Source organism: Salvelinus namaycush, chromosome 2 (assembly GCF_016432855.1).
Source record: "Salvelinus namaycush isolate Seneca chromosome 2, SaNama_1.0, whole genome shotgun sequence".
Classification (NCBI taxonomy): Eukaryota; Metazoa; Chordata; class Actinopteri; order Salmoniformes; family Salmonidae; genus Salvelinus; species Salvelinus namaycush.
Window position 1 is genome coordinate 3,447,144 of NC_052308.1, and position 15,457 is coordinate 3,462,600.

General features: G+C 39.6%; 1 protein-coding gene across 1 annotated transcript in view; it reads left to right on the forward strand.

Moving 5' to 3' along the window:
• LOC120020184 (metabotropic glutamate receptor 7-like) overlaps nucleotides 1-15,457 on the forward strand; it is a 460,663-nt gene that overhangs the window by 29,400 nt on the left and 415,806 nt on the right. The gene's annotated exons all lie outside the window — the stretch shown is intronic.

Genomic DNA, 15,457 nt, shown 5'->3' on the forward strand with positions numbered 1-15,457 from the left:
ATGAGAGGGGGTCACTGTATTTTAGATGTTTCCAAAACTTAATTGCTCTTTTTTGAGTTTTTATTATTAGTGGATATTTGCCTAATTCTGCCCTGCATGCATTGTTTGTAGTTTTCCTCTGGACATGTAGGAGAATCTTACAGAACTCTGTATGCAGGGTTTCAATGGGATGTTTGTCCCATTTGATGAAATCTTGTTTTGCAAGTGGACCCCACACCTCGCTGCCATAAAGTGCAATTGGTTCAATGACATATTCAATTAGTTTTAGCCAAATTTTAATAGGTATTTCAATTTGAATTTGCTTTTTAATTGCGTAGAATGCCCTGCGTGCTTTCTCTCTCAGTTCATTCACTGCTTCATTAAGGTGTCCAGTTGAGCTTATTTTTAAACCTAAGTAATTGTAGTGTGTGCAGTGCTCTATATATTTTGTACCAATTGAGAACTTTGGTCTAATTCCCTGAGATCTGGATCTTCTCTGGAAAATCATTATTTTAGTCTTTTTGGGGTTTACTGCCAGGGCCCAGGTCTGGCAGTACTGCTCTAGCAGGTCCAGGCTCTGCTGTAGGCCATGTGCTGTGGGTGACAGCAGGCATAGGTCATCGGCGAAGAGTAGGCATTTAACCTCTGAATTATGGAGACTAACACCAGGGGCTGAGGATTTTTCTAGAATAGTGGCCAATTCGTTGATGTAAATATTGAAGAGTGCTGGGCTCAGATTACAACCCTGACGAAGGCCCCGCCCCTGGTTAAAGAATTCTGTTCTTTTCTTGCCAATTTTAATGCTGCACGTATTGCCAGTATACATTGATTTAATTATGTCATATGTTTTACCCCCTACACCACTTTCAATAACTTTGTAGAACAGTCCTGTGTGCCAAATAGAATCAAATGCTTTTTGGAAGTCGATAAAGCAAGCGTATATTTTGGTATTATTTTGGTGGACATGTTTATCTATCAGGGTGTGTAGGGTGTAAATATGATCGGTCGTGCGATGTTTTGGTATAAATCCAATTTGGCTTTTACTCAAGACATTGTGCTTATTAAGGAAGTTTAGAACTCTTACATTTATAATACTACAGAAAACCTTCCCCAGGTTACTGTTCACACAAATGCCTCTGTAATTGTTAGGGTCAAATTTGTCTCCGTTTTTAAAGATTGGGGTTATGAGTCCTTGATTCCAGATGTCAGGGAAATAACCTACACTCAGGATCAAATTAAACAGTTTTAATATAGCCAATTGAAATTTTGCACTAGTGAGTTTGAGCATCTCATTTAGGATGCCATCAGGTCCGCATGCCTTTTTAAATTTGAGAGCCTGAAGTTTCTTATAGAGCTCCTGGTCAGTAATTGGGGAGTCCAGTGGATTTTGATTGTCCTTTATAGCTCTTTCTAATCCATTCAACTTCTCATGAATTTGGCGTTGTTCTGCGTTTGTGTCAATTTGAACGGTGTTGTAGAGTGTTTTAAAATGGGTTGTCCAAATGTCACCATTTTGTATCGCTAATTCCTCTTGTTTAGATTTTTTAATTTTTTTCCAATTTTGCCAGAAGTTGTTTGTGTTTATGGACTCCTCAATTAGCGTCAGCTGCTTTCTGTTGTACTGTGCTTTTTTGGTTCTGAGTGTACGTTTATAGAGTTTTAAAGTCTCACAGTAATGAAGGCGTAATTCACCATTATTTGGGTCTCTGTGCTTTTGGTTGGATAGTGTTCTAAGTTTTTTCCTTATAATTTTACAATCTGCATCAAACCAGTTGTCATCTGTGATCTTTTTTGTTTTGTTTTTTATCAATTTCAATTGTGCTTCTTTTGCCGTTTGCCTGAATATATAGTTGATGTTTTGTACTGCTAGATTGATGCCTTCTTTACTGTGAGTGAATGTGGTATCCAGAAAGTTATCTAAGAGTGTTTGGATATTTTGGTTCCAGGTTGCTTTCTGGTATTCTTCTGTGCTGTTTTGGGCCCATCTGTATGAATGTCTGATGTTGTACAGCTTACTGGGCTGTGAATGTGTGGTTGTTTCCATGTCTGTTCTTTTGAGGAACAATGTAATGTAACAATCTAACAACAATGTAACAATGTAACAATCTCTCTCTCTCTCTCTCTCTCTCTCTCTCTCTCTCTTGGTCTCTCTCTCTCTCTCTCTCTCTCTCTCTCTCTCTCTGTCTCTGTCTCTCTCTCTCTCTGTCTCTCTCTCACACTCTCTCTCTCTCTCTCTCTCTCTCTCTCTCTCTCTCTCTCTCTATCTCTCTATCTCTCTGTCTCTCTCTCTCTCTCCTTCTCTCTCACACTCTCTTTCTCTCTCTCTCTCTCTCACTCTAACTGTCTCTCTATTCCTCCCTTTCTCCTTCTCCTTCTCTCTCTCTCTCTCTCTCTCTCTCTCTCTCTTCCTCCCTTTCTCCTTCTCTCTCTCTCTCTCTCTCACTCTCACTCTATCTGTCTCTCTATTCCTCCCTTTCTCCTTCTCTCTATCTCTCTCTCTCTCTCTCTGTTTCTCTATCTTCCTCTCTTTCTCCTTATCCCTCTCTCTCTCTCACTCTATCTGTCTTTCTCTCTTTCTACTTCTCTCTCCCTCTCTCTCTTCCTCTCTTTCTCCTTCTCCCTCTCACTCTCTCACTCTATATGTCTCTCTCTTTTTCTCTTTCTCTTTCTCATTCTCTCTCTATCTGTATCTCTCTCTATCTGTATCTCTCTCTTTCTCCCTCTCTATGTCCCTATATCTGTCTCTCTCTCTCTCTCTTTCTCCCTCTCTCAGTCTATCTCTCTCGCTCTCTCTCTCTTTCTCTCTCTCTCTCTATTTCTCATTCTCTCTCACTCTATCTGTCTCTCTCTCTTTCTCATTTTCTCTCTATCTGTCTCTCTCTCTCTCTCTCTCTATTTCTCCCTCTCTCTATCTGTCTCTCTCTATCTCTTTCTCCTTCTCTCTCAGTCTATCTATCTCTCTCTATCTCTCTCTTTCTCTCTCTCTCTCCCTTTTTCCTTCTCTCTATCTGTCTCTCTCTCTTTCTCCTTCTCTCTCACTCTGTCTGTCTCTCTCTCTTTCTCTCTCTCTCACTCTATCTGTCTCTATTTTTCTCCCTCTCTCACTCTCTATATATTTCTCTCTCTTTTTCTCCCTCTCACACTCTTTCTATCAGTTTCTCTCTCTTTCTCCTTTTCTCCCTCTCTCTATCTGTCTCTCTCTCTCTTTCTCCCTCTTAGTCTCTCTATCTCTCTCTCTCTCTTTCTCCTTTTCCCTCACTCTCTATATATGTTTCTCTCTCTCTCTTTCTCTCTTTCTCCCTCTCTCAGTCTCTCTGTCTCTCTCTTCTCCTTCTCTCTCTTTCTCCCTCCCTCCCTCTCTCTCAATCTGTCTCTCTCTCTCATTCTCATTGTCATTCTCCTTTCTTCCTCATTTTCTCTCACTGTCTCTCTCTCTTACTCTCAAAATTCCATTCAAGAGGCTTTATTGGAATGGGAAACATATGTTAACATTGCCAAAGCAAGTGAAGTAGATAATAAACAAATGTGAGATGAATAATAAAACATAAACATTAAATATTACACTCACAGAAGTTCCAAAATAATAAAGACATTTCAAATGTCATGTTATGTCTACAGTGTTGTAATGATGTGCAAATAGTTAAAGAACAAAAGGGAAAATAAATAAATATGGGTTGTATTTACAATCGTTTTTGTTCTTCACTGGTTGCCCTTTTCTTGTGGCAACAGGTCACAAATCTTGCTGCTGTGACGGCACACTGTTGTATTTCACCCAGTAGATATGGGAGTTTATCACACTGTGGTATTTCACCCAGTAGATATGGGAGTTTATCAAACTGTGATATTTCACCCAGTAGATATGGGAGTTTATCAAACTGTGGTATTTCACCCAGTAGATATGGGAGTTTATCACACTGTGGTATTTCACCCAGTAGATATGGGAGTTTATCAAACTGTGGTATTTCACCCAGTAGATATGGGAGTTTATCAAACTGTGGTATTTCACCCAGTAGATATGGGAGTTTATCAAACTGTGGTATTTCACCCAGTAGATATGGGAGTTTATCAAACTGTGATATTTCACCCAGTAGATATGGGAGTTTATCAAACTGTGATATTTCACCCAGTAGATATGGGAGTTTATCAAACTGTGGTATTTCACCCAGTAGATATGGGAGTTTATCACACTGTGATATTTCACCCAGTAGATATGGGAGTTTATCAAACTGTGGTATTTCACCCAGTAGATATGGGAGTTTATCACACTGTGATATTTCACCCAGTAGATATGGGAGTTTATCAAACTGTGGTATTTCACCCAGTAGATATGGGAGTTTATCAAACTGTGGTATTTCACCCAGTAGATATGGGAGTTTATCAAACTGTGGTATTTCACCCAGTAGATATGGGAGTTTATCACACTGTGGTATTTCACCCAGTAGATATGGGAGTTTATCAAACTGTGGTATTTCACCCAGTAGATATGGGAGTTTATCAAACTGTGGTATTTCACCCAGTAGATATGGGAGTTTATCACACTGTGGTATTTCACCCAGTAGATATGGGAGTTTATCACACTGTGGTATTTCACCCAGTAGATATGGGAGTTTATCAAACTGTGGTATTTCACCCAGTAGATATGGGAGTTTATCAAACTGTGGTATTTCACCCAGTAGATATGGGAGTTTATCAAACTGTGGTATTTCACCCAGTAGATATGGGAGTTTATCAAACTGTGGTATTTCACCCAGTAGATATGGGAGTTTATCAAACTGTGATATTTCACCCAGTAGATATGGGAGTTTATCACACTGTGATATTTCACCCAGTAGATATGGGAGTTTATCACACTGTGGTATTTCACCCAGTAGATATGGGAGTTTATCAAACTGTGATATTTCACCCAGTAGATATGGGAGTTTATCAAACTGTGGTATTTCACCCAGTAGATATGGGAGTTTATCAAACTGTGGTATTTCACCCAGTAGATATGGGAGTTTATCACACTGTTGTATTTCACCCAGTAGATATGGGAGTTTATCAAACTGTTGTATTTCACCCAGTAGATATGGGAGTTTATCAAACTGTGGTAATTCACCCAGTAGATATGGGAGTTTATCACACTGTTGTATTTCACCCAGTAGATATGGGAGTTTATCAAACTGTGGTATTTCACCCAGTAGATATGGGAGTTTATCACACTGTGGTATTTCACCCAGTAGATATGGGAGTTTATCAAACTGTGGTATTTCACCCAGTAGATATGGGAGTTTATCAAACTGTGGTATTTCACCCAGTAGATATGGGAGTTTATCAAACTGTGATATTTCACCCAGTAGATATGGGAGTTTATCACACTGTGATATTTCACCCAGTAGATATGGGAGTTTATCACACTGTGGTATTTCACCCAGTAGATATGGGAGTTTATCAAACTGTGGTATTTCACCCAGTAGATATGGGAGTTTATCAAACTGTGGTATTTCACCCAGTAGATATGGGAGTTTATCAAACTGTGGTATTTCACCCAGTAGATATGGGAGTTTATCACACTGTTGTATTTCACCCAGTAGATATGGGAGTTTATCAAACTGTGGTATTTCACCCAGTAGATATGGGAGTTTATCACACTGTGGTATTTCACCCAGTAGATATGGGAGTTTATCAAACTGTGGTATTTCACCCAGTAGATATGGGAGTTTATCAAACTGTGGTATTTCACCCAGTAGATATGGGAGTTTATCAAACTGTGATATTTCACCCAGTAGATATGGGAGTTTATCACACTGTGATATTTCACCCAGTAGATATGGGAGTTTATCACACTGTGGTATTTCACCCAGTAGATATGGGAGTTTATCAAACTGTGGTATTTCACCCAGTAGATATGGGAGTTTATCAAACTGTGGTATTTCACCCAGTAGATATGGGAGTTTATCAAACTGTGGTATTTCACCCAGTAGATATGGGAGTTTATCAAACTGTTGTATTTCACCCAGTAGATATGGGAGTTTATCAAACTGTGGTATTTCACCCAGTAGATATGGGAGTTTATCACACTGTTGTATTTCACCCAGTAGATATGGGAGTTTATCAAACTGTGGTATTTCACCCAGTAGATATGGGAGTTTATCACACTGTGGTATTTCACCCAGTAGATATGGGAGTTTATCAAACTGTGGTATTTCACCCAGTAGATATGGGAGTTTATCAAACTGTGGTATTTCACCCAGTAGATATGGGAGTTTATCAAACTGTGATATTTCACCCAGTAGATATGGGAGTTTATCACACTGTGATATTTCACCCAGTAGATATGGGAGTTTATCACACTGTGGTATTTCACCCAGTAGATATGGGAGTTTATCAAACTGTGGTATTTCACCCAGTAGATATGGGAGTTTATCAAACTGTGGTATTTCACCCAGTAGATATGGGAGTTTATCAAACTGTGGTATTTCACCCAGTAGATATGGGAGTTTATCAAACTGTGGTATTTCACCCAGTAGATATGGGAGTTTATCAAACTGTGGTATTTCACCCAGTAGATATGGGAGTTTATCACACTGTTGTATTTCACCCAGTAGATATGGGAGTTTATCAAACTGTGGTATTTCACCCAGTAGATATGGGAGTTTATCACACTGTGGTATTTCACCCAGTAGATATGGGAGTTTATCAAACTGTGGTATTTCACCCAGTAGATATGGGAGTTTATCAAACTGTGGTATTTCACCCAGTAGATATGGGAGTTTATCAAACTGTGATATTTCACCCAGTAGATATGGGAGTTTATCACACTGTGATATTTCACCCAGTAGATATGGGAGTTTATCACACTGTGGTATTTCACCCAGTAGATATGGGAGTTTATCAAACTGTGGTATTTCACCCAGTAGATATGGGAGTTTATCAAACTGTGGTATTTCACCCAGTAGATATGGGAGTTTATCAAACTGTGGTATTTCACCCAGTAGATATGGGAGTTTATCAAACTGTTGTATTTCACCCAGTAGATATGGGAGTTTATCAAACTGTGGTATTTCACCCAGTAGATATGGGAGTTTATCACACTGTTGTATTTCACCCAGTAGATATGGGAGTTTATCAAACTGTGGTATTTCACCCAGTAGATATGGGAGTTTATCACACTGTGGTATTTCACCCAGTAGATATGGGAGTTTATCAAACTGTGGTATTTCACCCAGTAGATATGGGAGTTTATCAAACTGTGGTATTTCACCCAGTAGATATGGGAGTTTATCAAACTGTGATATTTCACCCAGTAGATATGGGAGTTTATCACACTGTGATATTTCACCCAGTAGATATGGGAGTTTATCACACTGTGGTATTTCACCCAGTAGATATGGGAGTTTATCAAACTGTGGTATTTCACCCAGTAGATATGGGAGTTTATCAAACTGTGGTATTTCACCCAGTAGATATGGGAGTTTATCAAACGGTGGTATTTCACCCAGTAGATATGGGAGTTTATCACACTGTGGTATTTCACCCAGTAGATATGGGAGTTTATCAAACTGTGGTATTTCACCCAGTAGATATGGGAGTTTATCAAACTGTGGTATTTCACCCAGTAGATATGGGAGTTTATCAAACTGTGATATTTCACCCAGTAGATATGGGAGTTTATCACACTGTGATATTTCACCCAGTAGATATGGGAGTTTATCACACTGTGGTATTTCACCCAGTAGATATGGGAGTTTATCAAACTGTGGTATTTCACCCAGTAGATATGGGAGTTTATCAAACTGTGGTATTTCACCCAGTAGATATGGGAGTTTATCAAACTGTGGTATTTCACCCAGTAGATATGGGAGTTTATCACACTGTGGTATTTCACCCAGTAGATATGGGAGTTTATCACACTGTGGTATTTCACCCAGTAGATATGGGAGTTTATCACACTGTGGTATTTCACCCAGTAGATATGGGAGTTTATCAAACTGTGGTATTTCACCCAGTAGATATGGGAGTTTATCACACTGTTGTATTTCACCCAGTAGATATGGGAGTTTATCAAAATGTGATTTGTTTTCTAATTCTTTGTGGATCTGTGCAATCTGAGGGAAATATGTCTCTCTAATATGGTCATACATTTGGCAGGAGTTTAGGAAGTGCAGCTCAGTTTCCACCTCATTTTGTGGGCAGTGAGCACATAGCCTGTCTTCTCTTGAGAGCCAGGTCTGCCTACGGTGACCTTTCTCAATAGCAAGGATATGCTCACTGAGTCTGTACATATTCAAAGCTTTCCTTAAGTTTGGGTCAGTCACAGTGGTCAGGTATTCTGCCACTGTGTACTCTCTGTTTAGGGCCAAATAGCATTCTAGTTTGATCAGTTGAAAAAAAAAATCTTTCCAATGTTTCAATGAATTTTCTTTTTTTTTGTGTCATGATTTGGTTGGGTCTAATTGGCACTTTTTTGGATTTTCATAATTAGCGGGTATCGGCTATTTGGTGTTTTACATTGTACACGGGGGATATTTTTGCAGAATTCTGCATGCAGAGTCTCAATTTGGTGTTTGTCCCATTTTGTGAATTCTTGTTTGGTGAGCGGACCCCAAAACTCACAACCATAAAGGGCAATGGGTTCTATAACTGATTCAAGTATTTAGGCCGAGAGATGTATCGTTTTATTGTGTGCTCTAAGGCAACAGTGTCTAGATGGAATTTGTATTTGTGGTCCTGGCAACACCTTTATTTTGGTCTTACTGAGATTTACTGTCAGGGCCCAGGCCTGACAGAATCTGTGCAGAAGATCTAAGTGCTGCTGTAGACCCTCCTTGTTTGGGGACAGAAGCACCAGATCATCAGCAATCAGGAGACATTTGACTTCAGAATCTAGTAAGGTGAGGCCGGGTGTTGCAGACTGTTCTAGTGACCGCGCCAATTCGTTAATATATATGTTGAAGAGGGTGGAGCTTAACCCTAACCCCACAGCCCTGTGGGAAGAAATGTGTGGTTTGTGTACATGGATTTTATAATGTTGTCTGTTTTTCCCACAACACCACTTTCCATCAATTTGTATATCAGACCCTCATGCCAAATTGAGTAAAAAGAAAAGCTCTTTTGAAATCAACAAAGCATGAGAAGAGTTTGTCTTTACTTTGTTTGTTTGTTTGTCAATTAGGGTGTGCAGGGTGAAATACGTGGCCTTTCCTACGGTAATTTGGTAAAAAGCCAATTTCACATTTGCTCAGTACATTGTTTTCACTGAAGAAATGTACGAGTCTGCTGTTAATGATAATGTAGAGGATTTTCCCAAGGTTGCTGTTGACGCATATCCCCCGGTAGTTATTGGGTAAAATTTGTTCTCCACTTTTGTGGATTGGGGTGATCAGTCTCTATCTCTTACTGTCTCTCTCTCTCTCTCTCTCTGTCTCTCTCTGTCTCTCTCTGTCTCTCTATCTCTTACTGTCTCTCTCTCTCTCTCTCTCTGCTCCCTCTCTCTCTCTCTCTCTCTCTCTGTCTCTCTCTGTCTCTCTATCTCTTACTGTCTCTCTCTCTCTCTCTCTCTCTCTGCTCCCTCTCTCTCTCTCTCTCTGTCTCTCTATCTCTTACTGTCTCTCTCTTTCTCTCACTCAATTCAATTCAGTATATGTTATTAACATGGAATGTAAACACTTACGTTGTCAACTAAACATATAGTGACAATGGTCAAAGACAGGAATATACTAGACTGTAGGTAATAAAACAGTAATAATGATAGTGGTATATAACAAATATATAACAAATAGGCAATAATGAATCATCTCTCTGGTTCACCTCTACCTACAGTTGAAGTCGGAAGTTTACATACACTTAGGTTGGAGTCATTAAAACTAGTTTTTCAACCGCTCCACAAATTTTTGCTTAAACAAACTATAGTTTTGGCAAGTCGGTTAGGACATCTACTTTGTGCATGACACAAGTAATTTTTCCGAAAAATTGTTTAAAGACAGATTATTTCACTTATAATTCCCAGTATCACCATCCCAGTGTGTCAGAAATTTACATATACTGAGTTGATATACTGTGTCTTTACATATACTGAGTTACATATACTGTGTCTTTAAACAGCTTGGAAAATTCCCAAAAATGTTGTCATAGCTTTAGAAGCTTCTGATAGAAGCTTAGAAGCTTCTGACATATTTTGAGTCAATTGGAGGTGTACCACATGGGGACAAAGATTGTTATTTTTGGAGAAATGTCCTCTGGTCTGATGAAACAAAAATAGAACTGCTTGGCCATAATGACCATCGTTATGTTTGGAGGAAAAAGGGGGAGGCTTGCAAGCCGGAGAACACCATTCCAACCGTGAAGCACGGGGGTGGCAGCATCATGTTGTGGGGGTGCTTTGCTGCAGGAGGGTCTGGTGCACTTCACAAAATAGATGGCATCATGAGGATGGAAAAATACGTGGATATATTGAAGCAACATCCCTAGACATCAGTCAGGAAGTTAAAGCTTGGTAGCAAATGGGTCTTCCAATGGACAATGACCCCAAGCATACTTCCAAAGTTGTGGCAAAATGGCTTAAGGACAACAAAGTCAAGGTATTGGAGTGGCCATCACAAAGCCCTGACCTCAATCCAATAGACAATTTGTGGGCAGAACTGAAAAAGCGAGTGCGAGCAAGAAGGCCTACAAAACTGACTCAGTTACACTAGCTCTGTCAGTAGGAATGGGCCAAAATTCACCCAACTTATTATGGGAAGCTTGCGGAAGGCTACCCGAAATGTTTGACCCAAGTTAAACAATTTAAATCAATGCTACCAAATACTGGGAATGTGATGAAAGAAATTAAAGCTGAAATAAATCGTTTGTTATCGTTTGTCTGCTATTATTCTGACATTTCACATTCTTAAAATAAAGTGGTCATCCTAACTGACCTAAGACAGGGGATTTTTACTAGGATTAAATGTCAGGAATTGTGAAAATGCTTGCTTCTACACCTGCATTGCTTGCTGTTTGGGGTTTTAGGCTGGGTTTCTGTACAGCACTTTGATATATCAGCTGATGTAAGAAGGTGTCACGACTTCCGCCGAAGTCGGGTCCTCTCCTTGTTCGGGCGGTGTTCGGCGGTCGGCGTCGCCGGTCTTCTGGCCATCGTCAATCCACTTTTCATTTTCCATTTGTTTTGTCTTGTGTTTCCACACACCTGGTTTCAATTCCCTCATTTACTTGTTGTGTATTTAACCCTCTGTTCCCCCCCATGTGTTTGTGTGTGATTTAACTTTTTTTTTTAACTTTAAAAAAAAACTTTTTTCTTTAGTTTATTTAGTAAATATTTTCTTAATTCATTTTCTTGAACTGCATTGTTGGTTAAGCGATTATAACTAAGTATTTCACTGTAAGGTCTACACTTCTACACATTTTAATTTGATTTGATTTGATTTGGCTGTCCCTCAGGAGTAATAATCACAATCTACTTCTCATTGGCTGTCCCACAGGTTGAATAATCACACTCTATGTCTCATTGGCTGTCCCACAGGTTGAATAATCACACTCTATGTCTCATTGGCTGTCCTTCAGGTTGAATAATCACACCCTACCTCTCATTTGCTGTCCCTCAGGTATAATAATCACACTCTACCTCTCATTGGCTGTTTCTCAGATATAATAATCACACTGTAATTTTCACTGGCTGTCCCTCAGATATAATAATCACACTGTAATTTTCACTGGCTGTCTTTCAGATATAATAATCACACTGTAATTTTCACTGGCTGTCTTTCAGATATAATAATCACACTGTAATTTTCACTGGCTGTCTTTCAGATATAATAATCACACTGTAATTTTCACTGGCTGTCTTTCAGATATAATAATCACACTGTAATTTTCACTGGCTGTCCCTCAGGTATAATAATCACACTGTAATTTTCACTGGCTGTCCCTCAGATATAATAATCACACTGTAATTTTCACTGGCTGTCCCTCAGGTATAATAATCACACTGTAATTTTCACTGGCTGTCCCTCAGATATAATAATCACACTGTAATTTTCACTGGCTGTCCCTCAGGTATAATAATCACACTGTAATTTTCACTGGCTGTCCCTCAGGTATAATAATCACACTGTAATTTTCACTGGCTGTCCCTCAGGTATAATAATCACACTGTAATTTTCACTGGCTGTCCCTCAGGTATAATAATCACACTGTAATTTTCACTGGCTGTCCCTCAGGTATAATAATCACACTGTAATTTTCACTGGCTGTCCCTCAGGTATAATAATCACACTGTAATTTTCACTGGCTGTCCCTCAGGTATAATAATCACACTGTAATTTTCACTGGCTGTCCCTCAGGTATAATAATCACACTGTAATTTTCACTGGCTGTCCCTCAGGTATAATAATCACACTGTAATTTTCACTGGCTGTCCCTCAGGTATAATAATCACACTGTAATTTTCACTGGCTGTCCATCAGATATAATAATCACACTGTAATTTTCACTGGCTGTCCCTCAGATATAATAATCACACTGTAATTTTCACTGGCTGTCCCTCAGGTATAATAATCACACTGTAATTTTCACTGGCTGTCCCTCAGGTATAATAATCACACTGTAATTTTCACTGGCTGTCCCTCAGGTATAATAATCACACTGTAATTTTCACTGGCTGTCCCTCAGATATAATAATCACACTGTAATTTTCACTGGCTGTCCCTCAGGTATAATAATCACACTGTAATTTTCACTGGCTGTCCCTCAGGTATAATAATCACACTGTAATTTTCACTGGCTGTCCCTCAGATATAATAATCACACTGTAATTTTCACTGGCTGTCCCTCAGATATAATAATCACACTGTAATTTTCACTGGCTGTCCCTCAGGTATAATAATCACACTGTAATTTTCACTGGCTGTCCCTCAGGTATAATAATCACACTGTAATTTTCACTGGCTGTCCCTCAGATATAATAATCACACTGTAATTTTCACTGGCTGTCCCTCAGATATAATAATCACACTGTAATTTTCATTGGCTGTCCCTCAGGTATAATAATCACACTCTACCCCTCATTGGCTGTCCCTCAGGGATAATAATCACACTGTAATTTTCACTGGCTGTCCCTCAGGTATAATAATCACACTGTAATTTTCACTGGCTGTCCCTCAGGTATAATAATCACACTGTAATTTTCACTGGCTGTCCCTCAGGTATAATAATCACACTGTAATTTTCACTGGCTGTCCCTCAGGTATAATAATCACACTGTAATTTTCACTGGCTGTCCCTCAGATATAATAATCACACTGTAATTTTCACTGGCTGTCCCTCAGATATAATAATCACACTGTAATTTTCACTGGCTGTCCCTCAGGTATAATAATCACACTGTAATTTTCACTGGCTGTCCCTCAGGTATAATAATCACACTGTAATTTTCACTGGCTGTCCCTCAGGTATAATAATCACACTGTAATTTTCACTGGCTGTCCCTCAGGTATAATAATCACACTGTAATTTTCACTGGCTGTCCCTCAGATATAATAATCACACTGTAATTTTCACTGGCTGTCCCTCAGATATAATAATCACACTGTAATTTTCACTGGCTGTCCCTCAGGTATAATAATCACACTGTAATTTTCACTGGCTGTCCCTCAGATATAATAATCACACTGTAATTTTCACTGGCTGTCCCTCAGGTATAATAATCACACTGTAATTTCCACTGGCTGTCCCTCAGGCTGTGACAGGAGGCTAAAACCCAGCATGTCTTTTTTTCACCAAGTATGTATTTAAGTTTGTCTCCATCATTTAGGTATTCAACTTCTTCTTATTGTTTTATAATTTTTTAGGAATAATGTATTTCTTATGTCAGCATATCTGCCACAGTTTGACAGAAAATGCAGCTCTGTCTCTTCCTGTGGGGCAGAATGAGCACAGCCTGTCCTCTCTGGGCTGCCAGGTTTGCCAGACTGTGCAATCTGAGTCTGTACCTAGTCAGTGTTTTCCTCAGTTTTCTATCAGTCACAATGGTCAGATAGTCTACCACCTTGTACTGCCTGTTTAGAGACAAATAGCATTGAAGTTTACTTAGATTTTTGTGTGGTTTCTTAATCTGATATTTTTGCTTTGTGATAATTTTGTTGGACAAGATTTTCTGAGCACTCTCCTCAGGCCTCAGGACTAGCTGGCTGAGGGGCCTCTATATAATGGTAGGAGTGGAGGTCACTTGTTTTTAAAAGATTATATCATTTAAAATATCATAATTTATGTATTTTTGAGATTGACTGTCATGACCCAGGTCTTACAGAACTGTTGCATATGATGCCAATTTGAATCAAAGGCATTTTAGGATAACAAAGGATAACAAAGTAGGAAAATATTTTTTACATGTTTTATTCACGAAAGTCTGATATTCAATCATTTGGTAGGAATCGAATTTGACTTTTACTCAGGACATTGTATTTACTGAGAAGGTGCAGTAATCTGCTGTTCATGATGGTGCAGAATATTTTCCCCAGGTCGCTGTTGACACAAATGCTGTACGGTCACCTCAGACGATTTGACCATGCAGAGCCTTTCAGTCTACTAGCGCAAATCAGCTCGGTTGGTCGCTGCCTCTCCCTCCCTGTTTGCTCTCGCTTCACTCGCTCACAGTGCAAGGCCCCTCCTCCGGGCTGCTTTCCCTCGTCCTGTATCAGCTCTGGTTAATAAAGTAGCTTAAAGGCGCTCCATGGTCATTGGCCGTGCTTAAAGGCGCTCCATGGTCATTGGCCGTGCAGCATTGACGTTGATATGGCCTCTGCTGAAGTCCGGGCGTTCATACTTCTTGCGCTTCGCGGAGCAGCGCAGAGCTGTTGTGAAGGATGTTGTCAAGGAAGTGAGTTTGTGTTAATACAGGACCTCCCGCCTTCACCTACCGTCAACCAATCATGTGTGGCAGGTAGTCCAGTGGTTAGAGCATTGGGCTAGTAACCGAAAGGTTGCTCGATCGAATCTCCTGTCATTCTGCCCCTGAACAAGGCAGTTCCTAGGCTGTCTTTGTAAATAAGAATTTGTTCTTAACTGACTTGCCTAGTGAAATAAAGGTATAAATAAAATACAAATATATATATTTTTTAAAGTCAATGTGGAGCTACACTATATATACAAAAGTATTTGGACACCACTTCAAATTAGTGGATGCGGCTAGGTTAACCACACCTGTTGCTTACAGGAGTATAAAATCAAGCACGCAGACATGCAATCTCCATAGACAAACATTGGCAGTAGAATGGCCTTACTGAAGAGCTCAGTGACTTTAAACGTGTCACCTTCATAGGATACCACCTTTTCAACAAGTCAGTTAGACACATTTCCTTCCTGCTAGAGCTGTCCCGGTCAACTGTAAGTGTTGTTATTATGAAGTGGAAATGTCTAGGAGCAGCAACGGCTCAGCCGCGAGGCGGGGGAGGGAGGGGCTAGGGGAGAGGGACTGCCTCTTTGTACAGGTGTAAAAAGTGGTGTA